The sequence below is a fragment of the Rhinoraja longicauda genome, chromosome 9 (genome assembly GCF_053455715.1).
Source record: "Rhinoraja longicauda isolate Sanriku21f chromosome 9, sRhiLon1.1, whole genome shotgun sequence".
NCBI lineage: Eukaryota > Metazoa > Chordata > Chondrichthyes > Rajiformes > Arhynchobatidae > Rhinoraja > Rhinoraja longicauda.
Window position 1 is genome coordinate 69,709,867 of NC_135961.1, and position 14,410 is coordinate 69,724,276.

The following is a 14,410-nucleotide window of genomic DNA, read 5'->3' on the forward strand; positions in this document are numbered from 1 at the left end:
TCCGCCATGCCGACTATAACCCCCAGAGTGCAGCGCGCGATCATGCCGGGGGGCGGGAGAGGAGCAGGGCGCCCTCCTGTCCCATCCGGTTACCAGGCCGCTCAGGAAAACATCAATAAATTGTAAGTGGTGGAAGAATTGATATTTGTTTCTGAAATGGCGGTAAATTATGTTAAACGCTCCCGTTTGTTGGTCCGTTGGGTTTTCAAGGACGCACTTATTTATTTCTTATGGCGGAGGGATGGATAGGCCGGCCTGTTCGCGCGGTGCGGGCGGTGCACTCCCACCCCAAGTGTCCGTCCGCCGCGGCCGGAAGTCACCCCGGCTGGCGTTGCCAGGAGACGGCGGCGGCCTGCAGTGAGGAGCGGGGCCTGCGGGGAGAGAACTACTGCAGCCCAGCCCAGCGCACCAGCAATGCGGGCGCTCTCACCTCCACGCCTGTCAATATCACCGCGGAAAGTGTGGTGAGCGTGCGGGGATGATTGCGTGAAGTTGTCAATAGACAATAGGTGCAGGAGGAGGCCATTCGGCCCTTCGAGCCAGCACCGCCATTCAATGTGATCATGGCTGATCATTCTCAATCAGTACCCCGTTCCTGCCTTCTCCCCATACCCCCTCACTCCGCTATCCTTAAGAGCTCTATCCAGCTCTCTCTTGAATGCATTCAGAGAATTGGCCTCCACTGCCTTCTGAGGCAGAGAATTCCACAGATTCACAACTCTCTGACTGAAAACGTTTTTCCTCATCTTTGTTCTAAATACGGGGAGAAAAGATGAGGTACGAGGGTAAACTAGCCAATAATATAAAGGAGGATAGCAAAAGTTTTTTTAGGTACGTGAAGAGGAAAAAAATAGTCAAGGCAAATGTGGGTCCCTTGAAGACAGAAGCAGGGAAATTTATTATGGGGAACAAAGAAATGGCAGACGAGTTAAACCGTTACTTTGGATCTGTCTTCACTGAGGAGGATACACACAATCTCCCAAATGTTCTAGGGGCCGGAGAACCTAGGGTGATGGAGGAACTGAAGGAAATCCACATTAAGCAGGAAATGGTTTTGGGTAGACTGATGGGACTGAAGGCTGATAAATCCCCAGGGCCTGATGGTCTGCATCCCAGAGTACTTAAGGAGGTGGCTCTAGAAATAGTGGAAGCATTGGAGATCATTTTTCAATGTTCTATAGATTCAGGATCAGTTCCTGTGGATTGGAGGATAGCAAATGTTATCCCACTTTTTAAGAAAGGAGGGAGAGAGAAAACGGGTAATTATAGACCAGTTAGTCTGACATCAGTGGTGGGGAAGATGCTGGAGTCAATTATAAAAGACGAAATTGCTGAGCATTTGGATAGCAGTAACAGGATCATTCCGAGTCAGCATGGATTTACGAAGGGGAAATCATGCTTGACAAATCTACTGGAATTTTTTGAGGATGTAACTAGGAAAATTGACAGGGGAGAGTCAGTGGATGTGGTGTACCTCGACTTTCAGAAAGCCTTCGACAAGGTCCCACATAGGAGATTAGTGGGCAAAATTAGAGCACATGGTATTGGGGGTAGGGTACTGACATGGATAGAAAATTGGTTGACAGACAGAAAGCAAAGAGTGGGGATAAATGGGTCCCTTTCGGAATGGCAGGCAGTGACCAGTGGGGTACCGCAAGGTTCGGTGCTGGGACCCCAGCTATTTACGATATACATTAATGACTTAGATGAAGGGATTAAAAGTACCATTAACAAATTTGCAGATGATACTAAGCTGGGGGGTAGTGTGAATTGTGAGGAAGATGCAATAAGGCTGCAGGGTGACTTGGACAGGTTGTGTGAGTGGGCGGATACATGGCAGATGCAGTTTAATGTAGATAAGTGTGAGGTTATTCACTTTGGAAGTAAGAATAGAAAGGCAGATTATTATCTGAATGGTGTCAAGTTAGGAAGAGGGGATGCTCAACGAGATCTGGGTGTCCTAGTGCATCAGTCACTGAAAGGAAGCATGCAGGTACAGCAGGCAGTGAAGAAAGCCAATGGAATGTTGGCCTTCGTAACAAGAGGAGTTGAGTATAGGAGCAAAGAGGTCCTTCTACAGTTGTACCGGGCCCTGGTGAGACCGCACCTGGAGTACTGTGCAGTTTTGGTCTCCAAATTTGAGGAAGGATATTCTTGCTATTGAGGGCGTGCAGCGTAGGTTCACTAGGTTGATTCCCGGAATGGCGGGACTGTCGTATGTTGAAAGGCTGGAGCAATTAGGCTTGTATACACTGGAATTTAGAAGGATGAGGGGGGATCTTATTGAAACATATAAGATAATTAGGGGATTGGACACATTAGAGGCAGGAAACATGTTCCCAATGTTGGGGGAGTCCAGAACAAGGGGCCACAGTTTAAGAATAAGGGGTAGGCCATTTAGAACAGAGATGAGGAAGAACTTTTTCAGTCAGAGAGTGGTGAAGGTGTGGAATTCTCTGCCTCAGAAGGCAGTGGAGGCCAGTTCGTTGGATGCTTTCAAGAGAGAGCTGGATAGAGCTCTTAAGGATAGCGGAGTGAGGGGGTATGGGGAGAAGGCAGGAACGGGGTACTGAGTGAGAGTGATCAGCCATGATCGCATTGAATGGCGGTGCTGGCTCGAAGGGCTGAATGGCCTACTCCTGCACCTATTGTCTATTGTCTATTGTCTATAAATGGCCTACCCCTTATTCTTAAACTGTGGCCCCTTGTTCTGGACTCCCCCAACATTGGGAACATGTTTCCTGCCTCTAACGTGTCCAACCCCTTAATAATCTTATACGTTTCGATAAGATCCCCCCTCATCCTTCTAAATTCCACTGTATACAAACCTAGTCGCTCCAGTCTTTCAACATATGACAGTCCCGCCATTCCAGGAATTCCTAGTAATCCTACGCTGCACACCCTCAATAGCAAGAATATCCTTCCTCAAATTTGGAGACCAAAACTGCACACAGTACTCCAGGTGCGGTGTCACTAGGGCCCTGTACAACTGCAGAAGGACCTCTTTGCTCCTATACTCCACTCCTCTTGTTATGAAGGTCAACATTCCATTGGCTTTCTTCACTGCCTGCTGTACCTGCATGCTTCCTTTCAGTGACTGATGCACTAGGACACCCAGATCTTGTACGTTCCCATTTCCTAACTTGACACCATTCAGATAATAATCTGCCTTCCTATTCTTACCACCAAAGTGTATAACCTCACCCTTATCCACATTAAACTGCATCTGCGGAGTGTCCGCGGAGTGACAACATTAGGGACACTGATATATGTGTGTGTGGGCTGTTCAGCTCACGTTGTATCTGCAGGGCTGTAGGATCTCGTCAAATGTTCTATTGTATGTACTCGTGGATTTACAATCTGCGTTTAACAAAAGGAAACAATTGTTTTACCAAAGTAGAGATTATGTGGAGTAAAAAAGCTGGAGTAACTCAGCGGGACAGGCAGCATCTGTGGAGAGAAGGAATGGGTGACGTTTCGGGTCGAGACCCTTCTTCAGACATTCCTTCACCCATTCCTTCTGACCCGCTGAGTTACTCCAGCACTCTGTGAAACGTCACCTATCCATGTTCTCCACAGATGCTGCCTGACCCGCTGAGTTACTCCAGCACTGTGTCTATCTTCGGTTTAAACCAGCATCTTCAGTTCCTTCCTACACTAGATTATGTATGTTGATTATGAGATTAAGTAGATCTGTGCCGGTTCACTGCGCGATGTGACCATCCGGCTCAGCAGGATCGGTTCATAGCAGCTATGGCCCTGGGGGTGAAGCTGTTACTGAGTCTGGAGGTGCGGGCGTAGAAGGCCTTGAATCATCTGCCCGATGGTAGAAGTTCGAACAGACTGTTGCAGGGGTGTGAAGAGTCTTTGTGAATGCTGGTGGCTTTTCTGAGGCATTGTGTGTTGTAGATGCCCTCCAAGGCTGGTAGCTGTGTTCCGATAGTCTTCTGAGCTCTATGGACTACCCGCTGAAGAGCTCTCCTCTCTGCCTCTGTGCAGCTGAGGTACCACACAGGGATGCCATGTGTTAGGATGCTCTCTATGGTGCAGCGGTAGAAGGTCGTCAGCAGCTGTTGGGGTAGACCAGACTTTTTCAGTGTTCTTAGGTAGAACAGTCGTTGCTGTGCCTTCTTGACCAGCGCAGCAGTGTTATTGGACCATGTGAGATCCTCCGAAATGTGAGTGCCCAGAAACTTGAAGCTGGAGACTCTCTCCACACTGTCCCCATTGATAAAGATTGGAGCATTTTCCCTGTTGTGTAATCTACGGAAGTTGATATAATATAAGAAAATAACTGCAGATGCTGGTACAAATCGAAGGTATTTATTCACAAAATGCTGGAGTAACTCAGCAGGTCAGGCAGCATCTCAGGAGAGAAGGAATGGGCTGAAGAAGGGTCTCGACCCGAAACGTCGCCCATTCCTTCTCTCCTGAGATGCTGCCTGACCTGCTGAGTTACTCCAGGATTTTGTGAATAAATACGGAAGTTGATGATCAGCTCCTTGGTCTTGGAGGTGTTTAGGGACAGGTTGTTATCTGAGCACCAGTCCGCCAGGTTCTGCACCTCCGCTCTAGTTTGTTTCATCACCATTGGTGATCAGCCCGATCACCGTTGTGTCGTCTGCAAACTTCATTGTCGGGGCTCGATTGCAAATCTTTGTAGAACCCACAAGTGTTTATAATGTACCTGAGAGAATCAATGACCTGTGCAGGAGGAACTGCAGATGCTGATTTAAACCGAAGATAGACACAAAATGTTGGAGTAACTCAGCGGGACAGACAGCAACTGCTGTCTTAGGAAGGGTCTCAACCCGAACGTCACCCTTTCCTTCGCTCCAGAGAGCACAGTGGCCTCCGTCATTCTTAAATGGAAGAACTTTGGAACCACCAGGATTCTTCATAGAGCTGGCCACCCGGCCAAACTGAGCAATCGGGGGGGAAGGGCCTTGGTCAGGGAGGTGACAAAGAACCCGATGGTCACTCTGACAGAGCTCCAGAATTCCTCTGTGAAGATGGGAGAACCTTCCAGAAGGACAACTATATCTGCAGCACTCCACCAATCAGGCCTTTATGGTAGAGTGGCCAGACGGAAGCCAGTCCTCAGTTAAAGGCACATGACAGCCTGCTTGGAGTTTGCCAAAAGGCACCTAAAGGACTCTCAGACCATGAGAAACAAGATTCTCTGGTCTGATGAAACCAAGATTGACCTCTATGGCCTGAATGCCAGGCGGCACCACTCATCACCTGGCCAATACCATACCTACGGTGAAGCATGGTGGTGGCAGCATCATGCTGTGGGGACGTTTTTCAGCGGCAGGAACTGGGAGATTAGTCAGGATCGAGGGAAAGATGAACGGAGCATAGAGAGATCCTTGATGAAAACCTGCTCCAGAGCATTCTGGACCTCAGACTGGGGCGGAGGTTCACCTTCCAACAGGACAACGACCCTAAGCACACAGCCAAGACAACGCAGGAGTGGCTTCGTGACAAGTCTGTGAATGTCTTTGAGTGGCCCAGCCAGAGCCCAGACTTGAACCCGATCGAACATCTCTGGAGGGACCTGAAAATAGCTGTGCATCGACGCTCCTCATCCAACCTGACAGAGCTTAAGAGGATCTGCAGAGAAGAATGGGAGAAATTACCCAAATACAGGTGTGCCAAGCTTGTAGATTCATACCCAAGAAGACTTGAGGCTGTAATCACTGCCAAAGGTGCCTAAACAAAGTACTGAGTAAAGGGTCTGAATACTTATGTAAATGAGATATTTCAGTTATTTCTTTTTAATTACTTTGCAAAAATTTCTAAACACCTGTTTTTGCTTTTTTATTATGGGGTATTGTGTGTAGATTGATGATTTAAAAAAAAAAGAATTTAATCCATTTTAAATAAGGCTGTAACGTAACAAAATGTGGAAAAAGTGAAGGGGTCTGAATACATTCTGAATGCACTGTATGTCCTCTGGCCCTCGATTCCTCTACTCTGGGCAAGAGACTCTGTGCATCTACCCGATCTATTCCTCTCATGATCTTATACGCCTCTATAAAATCACCCCTCCTGCGCTCCAAGGAATAGAGACCCAGCCGACTCAACCTCCCTAAAGCTTAAACCCTCTAGTCCTGGCAACATCCTCGTAAATCTTCTCTGAACTCTTTCAAGCTTGACAATATCTTTCCTATTGGTATGCCAAATAATAACTTTAATTTTATTTAATAACTTTTAGTATGCCAAATGCCCAGCCAAGCACTACATTTTGAATGAATCTTATGGAAAATCTAAAATGTAAAGCATCATTATACGTTTAATGATTAATATAGATTTCTGCATTTTTCATTTTTTTAGTTTTCAATGAACTGACATGCACAAAGTAAACAAGAACTATTCTTGTCCCCTTGCTATTCAAATCATGTTTTAACTTGAGAAAAATTTAGAGACCCTACGACAGTATTGGGGGTAGGGTACTGACATGGATAGAAAATTGGTTGACAGACAGAAAGCAAAGAGTGGGGATAAATGGGTCCCTTTCGGAATGGCAGGGAATTGTGGGGTACCGCAAGGTTCGGTGCTGGGACCCCAGCTATTTACGATATACATTAATGACTTAGATGAAGGGATTAAAAGTACCATTAGCAAATTTGCAGATGATACTAAGCTGGGGGGTAGTGTGAATTGTGAGGAAGATGCAATAAGGCTGCAGGGTGACTTGGACAGGTTGTGTGAGTGGGCGGATACATGGCAGATGCAGTTTAATGTAGATAAGTGTGAGGTTATTCACTTTGGAAGTAAGAATAGAAAGGCAGATTATTATCTGAATGGTGTCAAGTTAGGAAGAGGGGATGCTCAACGAGATCTGGGTGTCCTAGTGCATCAGTCACTGAAAGGAAGCATGCAGGTACAGCAAGTAGTGAAGAAAGCCAATGGAATGTTGGCCTTCGTAACAAGAGGAGTTGAGTATAGGAGCAAAGAGGTCCTTCTACAGTTGTACCGGGTTCTGGTGAGACCGCACCTGGAGTACTGTGTGCAGTTTTGGTCTCCAAATTTGAGGAAGGATATTCTTGCTATTGAGGGCATGCAGCGTAGGTTCACTAGGTTAATTCCCGGAATGGCGGGACTGTCGTATGTTGAAAGGCTGGAGCAATTAGGCTTGTATACACTGGAATTTAGAAGGATGAGGGGGGATCTTATTGAAACATATAAGATAATTAGGGGATTGGACACATTAGAGGCAGGAAACATGTTCCCAATGTTGGGGGAGTCCAGAACAAGGGGCCACAGTTTAAGAATAAGGGGTAGGCCATTTAGAACGGAGATGAGGAAGAACTTTTTCAGTCAGAGAGTGGTGAAGGTGTGGAATTCTCTGCCTCAGAAGGCAGTGGAGGCCAGTTCGTTGGATGCTTTCAAGAGAGAGCTGGATAGAGCTCTTAAGGATAGCGGAGTGAGGGGGTATGGGGAGAAGGCAGAAACGTGGTACTGATTGAGAGTGATCAGCCATGATCGCATTGAATGGCGGTGCTGGCTCAAAGGGCTGAATGGCCTCCTCCTGCACCTATTGTCTATTGTCTATTGACAGTTGTAAAGTTCCAGTATTCAACAATTTATTGAAAAAACAGCAAACAAATATATATCTGGAGAAGTTGGATAGGCAGCATTTAGGATCGGGATCCTCCTTCAGACTGATCCCGAACCTGTCCATGTTCGCAAGAGTTGCCGCCTGATACTAGGGGACTGAGGATCTAGTGGGAGGGAGGAATGGAAGGAAATTCACATTAGTCATGAAATGGTGTTGGGTAAACTGTTGGGCTAAAGGCAAATAAATCCCCAGGGCCTGATGGTCTGCATCCCAGATTACTCAAGGAGGTGGCCCTAGAAATCTTGGCTTCATCGGTGGTCATTTTCCAATGTTCTATAGACTCTGGATCAGTTCCTGTGGACTGGAGGGTAGCTAATGTAACCCCACTTTTTAAGAAAGGAGGGAGAGAGAAAACAGGGAATTATGGACCAATTGGCCTTACATCGGTAGTGGGGAAGATGCTGGAGTCGATTATTAAAGATGTTATAGCAGTGCATTTGGAAAGCAGTGAAATGATCGGTCAAAGTCAGCATGGATTTATGAAGGGGAAATCATGCTTGAATAATCTTCTGGCATTTTTTGAGGATGTAACAAGTAGAATGAATAAGGGAGAGCCAGTGGATGTAGTGTATGTGGACTTTCAAAAAGCCTTTGACAAGGTCCCACACAAGAGATTAGTGTGCAAAATAAGAGCACATGGTATTGGGGGTAGGGTACTGACATGGATAGAGAACTGGTTGGCAGACTGGACGCAAAGAGTATGAATTAACGGGTCCATTTCAGAATGGCAGGCAGTGACTAATGGAGTGCCGCAAGGCTCAGTGCTATGACCTCAGTTATTTACAATATATATTAACGATTTAGACGAAGGAATTAGATGTAACATTTCCAAGTTTGTGGATGACACAAAGCTGGGTGGCAGATGCATGGTGGATGCAGTATAATGTGGATAAATGTGAGGTTATCCACTTTGGTGGCTTGAACAAGAAGGCAGATTATTATCTGAATGGTGTCAGATTAAGAAAAGGGGAGGTGCAATAAGATCTTGGTGTCCTTGTACATCAGTCGCTGAAAGTAAGCATGCAGGTACTGCAGGCTGTGTAGAAAGCTAATGGCATGTTGGCCTTCATTGCAAGAGGATTTGAGTATAGGAGCAAGGAGGTCCTACTGCAGTTATACACGGTCCTGGTGAGACCGTACCTGGAGTATTGTGTGCAGTTTTGGTCTCCTAATTTGAGGAAGGACATTCTTGCTATTGAGGGAGTGCAGCGTAGGTTCACCAGATTAATTCCCGGGATGGCGGGACTGACATATGATGAAAGAATGGATCGACTGAGCTTATATTCACTGGAAGTTAGAAGGATGAGAGGGGATTTATAGAAACATAAAATTCTTAGAGGATTGGACAGGCTAGATGCAGGAAAATTGTTCCCGATGTTGGGGGAGTCCAGAACCATGGGCCACAGTTTAAGAGTAAGGGGTAGGCCATTTAGGACTGAGATGAGGAAAAACCTTTTCAACCAGAGAGTTGAGCATTTGTGGAATTCTAGATCCATAGACAATAGGTGCAGGAGTAGGCCATTCAGCCCTTTGAGCCAGCACCGCCATTCAATGTGATCATTTCTAATCATCCACAATCTGTACCCCGTTCCTGCCTTCTCCCCATGTCCCTTGATTCCGCTAGCCCTCAGATCTATCTAACTCTCTTTTGAATGCATCCAGTGAATCGGCCTCCACTGCCTTGTGAGGCAGAGAATTCCACAAATTCACAACATTCTGTGTGAAAAGGTTTTTCCTCATCTCAGTTCTAAATGGCCTACCCCTTATTGTGTCCCCTGGTTCTGAACTCCCCCAACATCGGGAACATGTTTCCTGCATCCAGCCTGTCCATTCCCTTAAGAATTATATATGTTTCTTTCAGATCGCCTTTGATCCTTCTAAATTCCAGTGAATCCAAGCCCAGTCTCCATTATTTCATCATATGACAGTCCCGGGAATTAACCTTGTGAACCTACGCTGCACTACCTCAATAGCAAGAATGTCCCTTCTCAAATTAGGAAACCAAAACTGCACACAGTACTCCAGGTGTGGTCTCACCAGGGTCCTGTACAACTGCAGAAGGACCTCTGTGCTCCTATACCCAACACCTCTCGTTATGAAGGCCAACATGCCATAAACTTTCTTCACTGCCTGCTTACCTGCATGCTTACTTACAGTGCCTGATGTATAAGGACACCCAGGTTTTGTTGTACTTCCCCTTTTCCTAACCCGACACCATTCAGATAATAATCTGCATCTGCCCACTCACCCAACCTGTCCAAGTCACCCTGCAACCTCATAGCATCCTCTTCACAGTTCACACTGCCACCCAGTTTTGTGTCATCTGCAATTTTGCTAATGTTTCTTTTAATTCCTTCATCTAAATCATTAATGTACATTGTAAATAGCTGCGGTCCCAGCACCGAGCCTTGCAGCACCCCGCTAGTCACTGCCTGCCATTCTGAAAGGGACCCGTTAATCCCTACTTTTTGTTTCCTGTCTGCCAACCAATTTTCTATCCATGTCAATATCCTACAACCCCCCCAATGCCATGTGCTCTAATTTTGCCCACTAATCTCCTGTGTGGGACCTTATCAGAGGCTTTCTGAAAGTCCAGGCACACTACATCCACTGACTCTGCCTTGTCCATTTTACTTGTCACATCCTCAAAAAATTCCAGAATATTAGTCAAGCATGATTTCCCCTTCGTAAATCCATGCTGACTTGGATCGATCCTGTTACTGCTATCCAAATGCGCTGCTATTACATCTTTGATAATCGAATCCAGCATCTTCCCCACCTCCGATGTCAGGCTAACTGGTCTATAATTCCCTCTCTCTCCCTCCTTTCTTAAAAAGTGGGATGACATTAGCTACCCTCCAATCCACAGGAACTGATCCTGAATCTATTGAACATTGGGAAATGATCACCAATGCATTCACGATTTCTAGAGCCACCTCCTTGAGTACCCTGGGATGCAGACCATCAGGCCCTGGGAATTTATCAGCCTTCAGTCCCATCAGTCTACCCAATACCATTTCCTGACTAATGCGAATTTCCTTCAGTTCCTCCGTTACCCTAGGACCTCTGGCCACTAGAACATCTGGGAGATTGTTAGTGTCTTCCTTATTGATGACAGGACCAAAGTACCTGTTCATTTTGTCTGCCATTTCCATGTTCCCCATAATAAATTCACCTGTTTCTGTCGTCAAGGGACCCACATTTGTCTTAACTAATTTTTTCCTCTTCACATACCTAAAGAAGCTTTTTCTATCCTTTATATTCTTGGCCACTTTCCTTTGTACCTCATCTTTTCCCCCTGGATTGCCTTTTTAGTTACCTTCTGTTGATCTTTAAAAGTTCCCCAATCCTCTGGCTCCCTGCTCATCTTTGCTATGTTATTTGTCTTCTCTTTTATTTTTATACTGTCCTTGACTTCCCTTGTCTGCCACGGTCGCCTCTTACTCCCCTTAGAATCTTTCTTCCTCTTTGGAGAAGGCAGTGGAGGCCAATTCACTGGATGTATTCAAGAGAGGGTTTGATTTAGCTCTTAGGGCTAACGGAATTAAGAGATATGGGGAAAAAGCAGGAACAGGGTACTGATTCTGGATGATCAGCCATGATCATATTGAATGGCAGGGCTGGCTCGAAGGGCCGAATGGCCTACACCACCTATTTTCTATGTTTCTATGACCAACTGTTATCCCAGCACTTTGTGCCTTTTTGAGTGGATGCGAGTCAGAACCACATCATTCGCAATATTATTTTTCAAGGAAGCTTTGAGAGAGGGGAGGGGGGGGGGAGGACAGGGTGCTGCACCAATGCAGGATGTATTTTATCCATCTGATAATTTAATCTTGTTGTTTTGGAATAGTGCATTAAATGGCTGAAGTAATATTCTTTTCATTTCAAATATCCCAATGGACATACACTTTCTTTAGCTTGTGATGAACCTTCCAAAGGCCAAGTGTTAAAATGGTTCTAATGTATCTAGCATTATCCATTTGTGTTGTTGATAAAGCATAAGTAGTGAAAAATACAATTAAATCATTTAAATGGTAGATGTACAGTATTGTGTAGGGAGGAACTGCAGATGCTGGTTTATACCTAAGACGGACACAAAAGGCTGGAGTAACTCAGCGGGACAGGCAGCATGTCTGGCAAAAAGGAATAGGTGATGTTTTGGGTCGAGACCCTTCTTCAGACCCTGAAGAACGTCACCTATTCCTCTTCTCCAGAGATGCTGCCTGTCCCACCGAGTTTCTCCAGCCTTTAGTGTCTGTCTTAGATGTACAATATTATTGTACTTACTAACTTTTGCAGCCTATTTTAGTCTGCGATTTCTACTCGTGGCGGTTTATATAATGAAAACTAGGAATACTAATCACAGTTATCACCTTGTACCTATTAGGAACCTTTGGAAAGGAATTCGTTTATACTGCTACCCTGGCATGTAACAAATAATTGTCACGTCGCTCGGATATCATGTGTTTAGTTTCATGTGACAGAGAACAAATTTCTACATGGATATTTTTTCAAATCTCGCCTGACTGAATGTTTGAACCTGTGTTATAGAGAAACATTACTAACAGACTTTTTGTGTGGCATTGTCTTGAAAATATATCTCCCCATGTATTTTTCATTGGCTAATTAGAGGGTCATTACATCCATGTTTGAAAACAGCTGCAGCTAGAATTTCTCCTCTTTCAAAGAATAAAACCTTTGGGAACAGAGACAATACTACTATTATTGACGGTGTTTTTAATTTTCTTTGGTATCTGTGCATAAAGAAAATATAATGAGGCAAAATTATTTCTTTACACTTAATGTTTCAGAGTTTAGACATGTTTCACTGGGGTACTGTAGCAAAGTATTGAGAACTGGACCGAGTTGCAGATAATTGGTCACATCCCGCCATGATTTTTTCATTAATTGTTAGCCTCTGCAATAGTGGCCATGAAAGTACTCGGTTATACAGTACTCAAATCCCACTAGTTCACTAATTTCCTTGAGGGATTTGGAAGGAACATGTTTTATATTTATTTCTTGAATAAAGTATTTTTTGATTTTTTTAAAAAGTGATTATATATTTAAAAGACACTTGGACGGGCTCACGGATAAGAAAGGTTTCGAGGGATATGGAGCAAACACGGGCATGTGAGTTGGGGCGAGGTGAGCTGGGCTGAGAGGGGCGAGGTAAGCTTGGGCGAGAGGGTCCACGTGAGCTGGGCTGAGGAGCCAGGTGAGCTGAGGCGTGCGGCCAGGTGAGGGGGCCAGGTGAGCTGTGGTGTGTGGGGTCAGGTGAGCTGGGATGAGGAGCCAGGTGAGCTGGGGCGTGCGGCCAGGTGAGCTGTGGTGTGTGGGGTCAGGTGAGTTGGGATGAGGAGCCAGGTGAGCTGGGGTGTGCGGCCAGGTGAGCTGGGGAAAGGGGCCAGGTGAGCTGTGGTGTGGGGTCAGGTGAGCTATAATATGGATTTCTGGATGCCTTTAAGATTTACTAGACCAAGTGGACCCGTTGGGCCCAAACCCCTCCTGCATTGGTGCTGCACCCTGTCCTCCCCCCCCCCTCCCCTCTCTCCTCAACCCCCTCTCCCTTCTCCCCCACTCCCCCCTCCCTCCCTCCTCCCCTCCCCCTCCCCTACCTTTAAACTTAAAAATGTGAATAACTTAAAAAATATAACACCGATTTCAATGAAACCACTTGCATTATCACTAAAGTGACGACGGTGAGTAAGGTGGGCCTAAAATTGTCGCGCTATCGTGCACCGTTTTGGCTGAAGTTCAGTCACAAACAAGATAACAAACGAGAGTTTTAGTATATAAACAAACAGTTTTAATTTCATTGGCAAGTTCACTGTAATATGTGTGACTTGTAATCATTTTCCACAAAAGCACGAATATTCAGATTGAATATTTCTTCTGGAAGGAACAAACCGAATGGACATGGACATGGACAAAGCTGCTGTGGTTGTGTAATCAATACTGCCTGTGGTATTTGAAGTGGGGGTCCAATTCAATTTATTTTTCTCTCTGTGACATCATTCTTTTTACTTCATCAGTTTGTTTTTGTAACAAAGAACTCTCAAAGTCAATGCAGCTGAACAAAGCTTTTGAAATGTATCCACCATCTTCTATTGACATTGTCTTTTTGAAAATAAATGAGACTTGGAGAACATTGAAAGTATTTATTCAACTCATGTGGCACTGTACGGTGTATGGAGTTGGTCTGAATCATGAACTGCCAGACTTTAGCCACTGAAACCGAGGGGCGGCCCAGATGTTTGCTTGTGCATGCTGAAGCACCCAAGCCCCAGGCTGGCTGAGCAGTTTACAGGGCACCTGTCAGTTCACGCCACCATGAAGGAGTGCCATGAAAGGGCCCAGCTGGATTGTTACTTGGCTGCAAAGTCATGTCAGATTTAACTCAGGATCTGAGACACCTCTGATTTCTGTGGAGACTATAGGAGAAAGATTTGGAAAGCAAAAAGCAACTGAAGTTCTGTTTTTGTTTTACTTTGATGTTTTGAATATGTCGTGCGTTTTTGTCATTTTGTTAAAAAGTCGTTTTTGTTAATAAGGGTCAGAGCACAGAAACAGGCTCTGCTGCACGCTGACTGCATGCCGACCGACCATCGAGAACTGTTTACCAGCGTTTGCTCTGCACACCTTCTTCACCACCTTTTCTATCTATACTACCACATTCAGGGATCAAAGATAGACCCAAAATGCTGGAGTAACTCAGTGAGTAACTCAATCTGAAGAAGGATCTTGACCCGAAACGTTGCCCAAGCAGGACAGAGATAT

General features: G+C 45.4%; 1 protein-coding gene across 4 annotated transcripts in view; it reads left to right on the plus strand.

Moving 5' to 3' along the window:
• The first annotated feature begins 60 nt into the window (after positions 1 to 60).
• The window catches only part of wdpcp (WD repeat containing planar cell polarity effector), a 115,411-nt gene continuing 101,061 nt past the window's right edge, over positions 61 to 14,410 (plus strand). For 2 of the 4 annotated variants that reach the window (XM_078405697.1, XM_078405700.1), the window contains exon 1: positions 336 to 464. The gene's annotated coding sequence lies outside the window, so the exon portion shown is untranslated. Of the gene's footprint in view, positions 123 to 332; positions 465 to 14,410 lie in introns of those variants that run through there. The other 2 variants (XM_078405698.1, XM_078405701.1) reach the window with 2 other exon arrangements.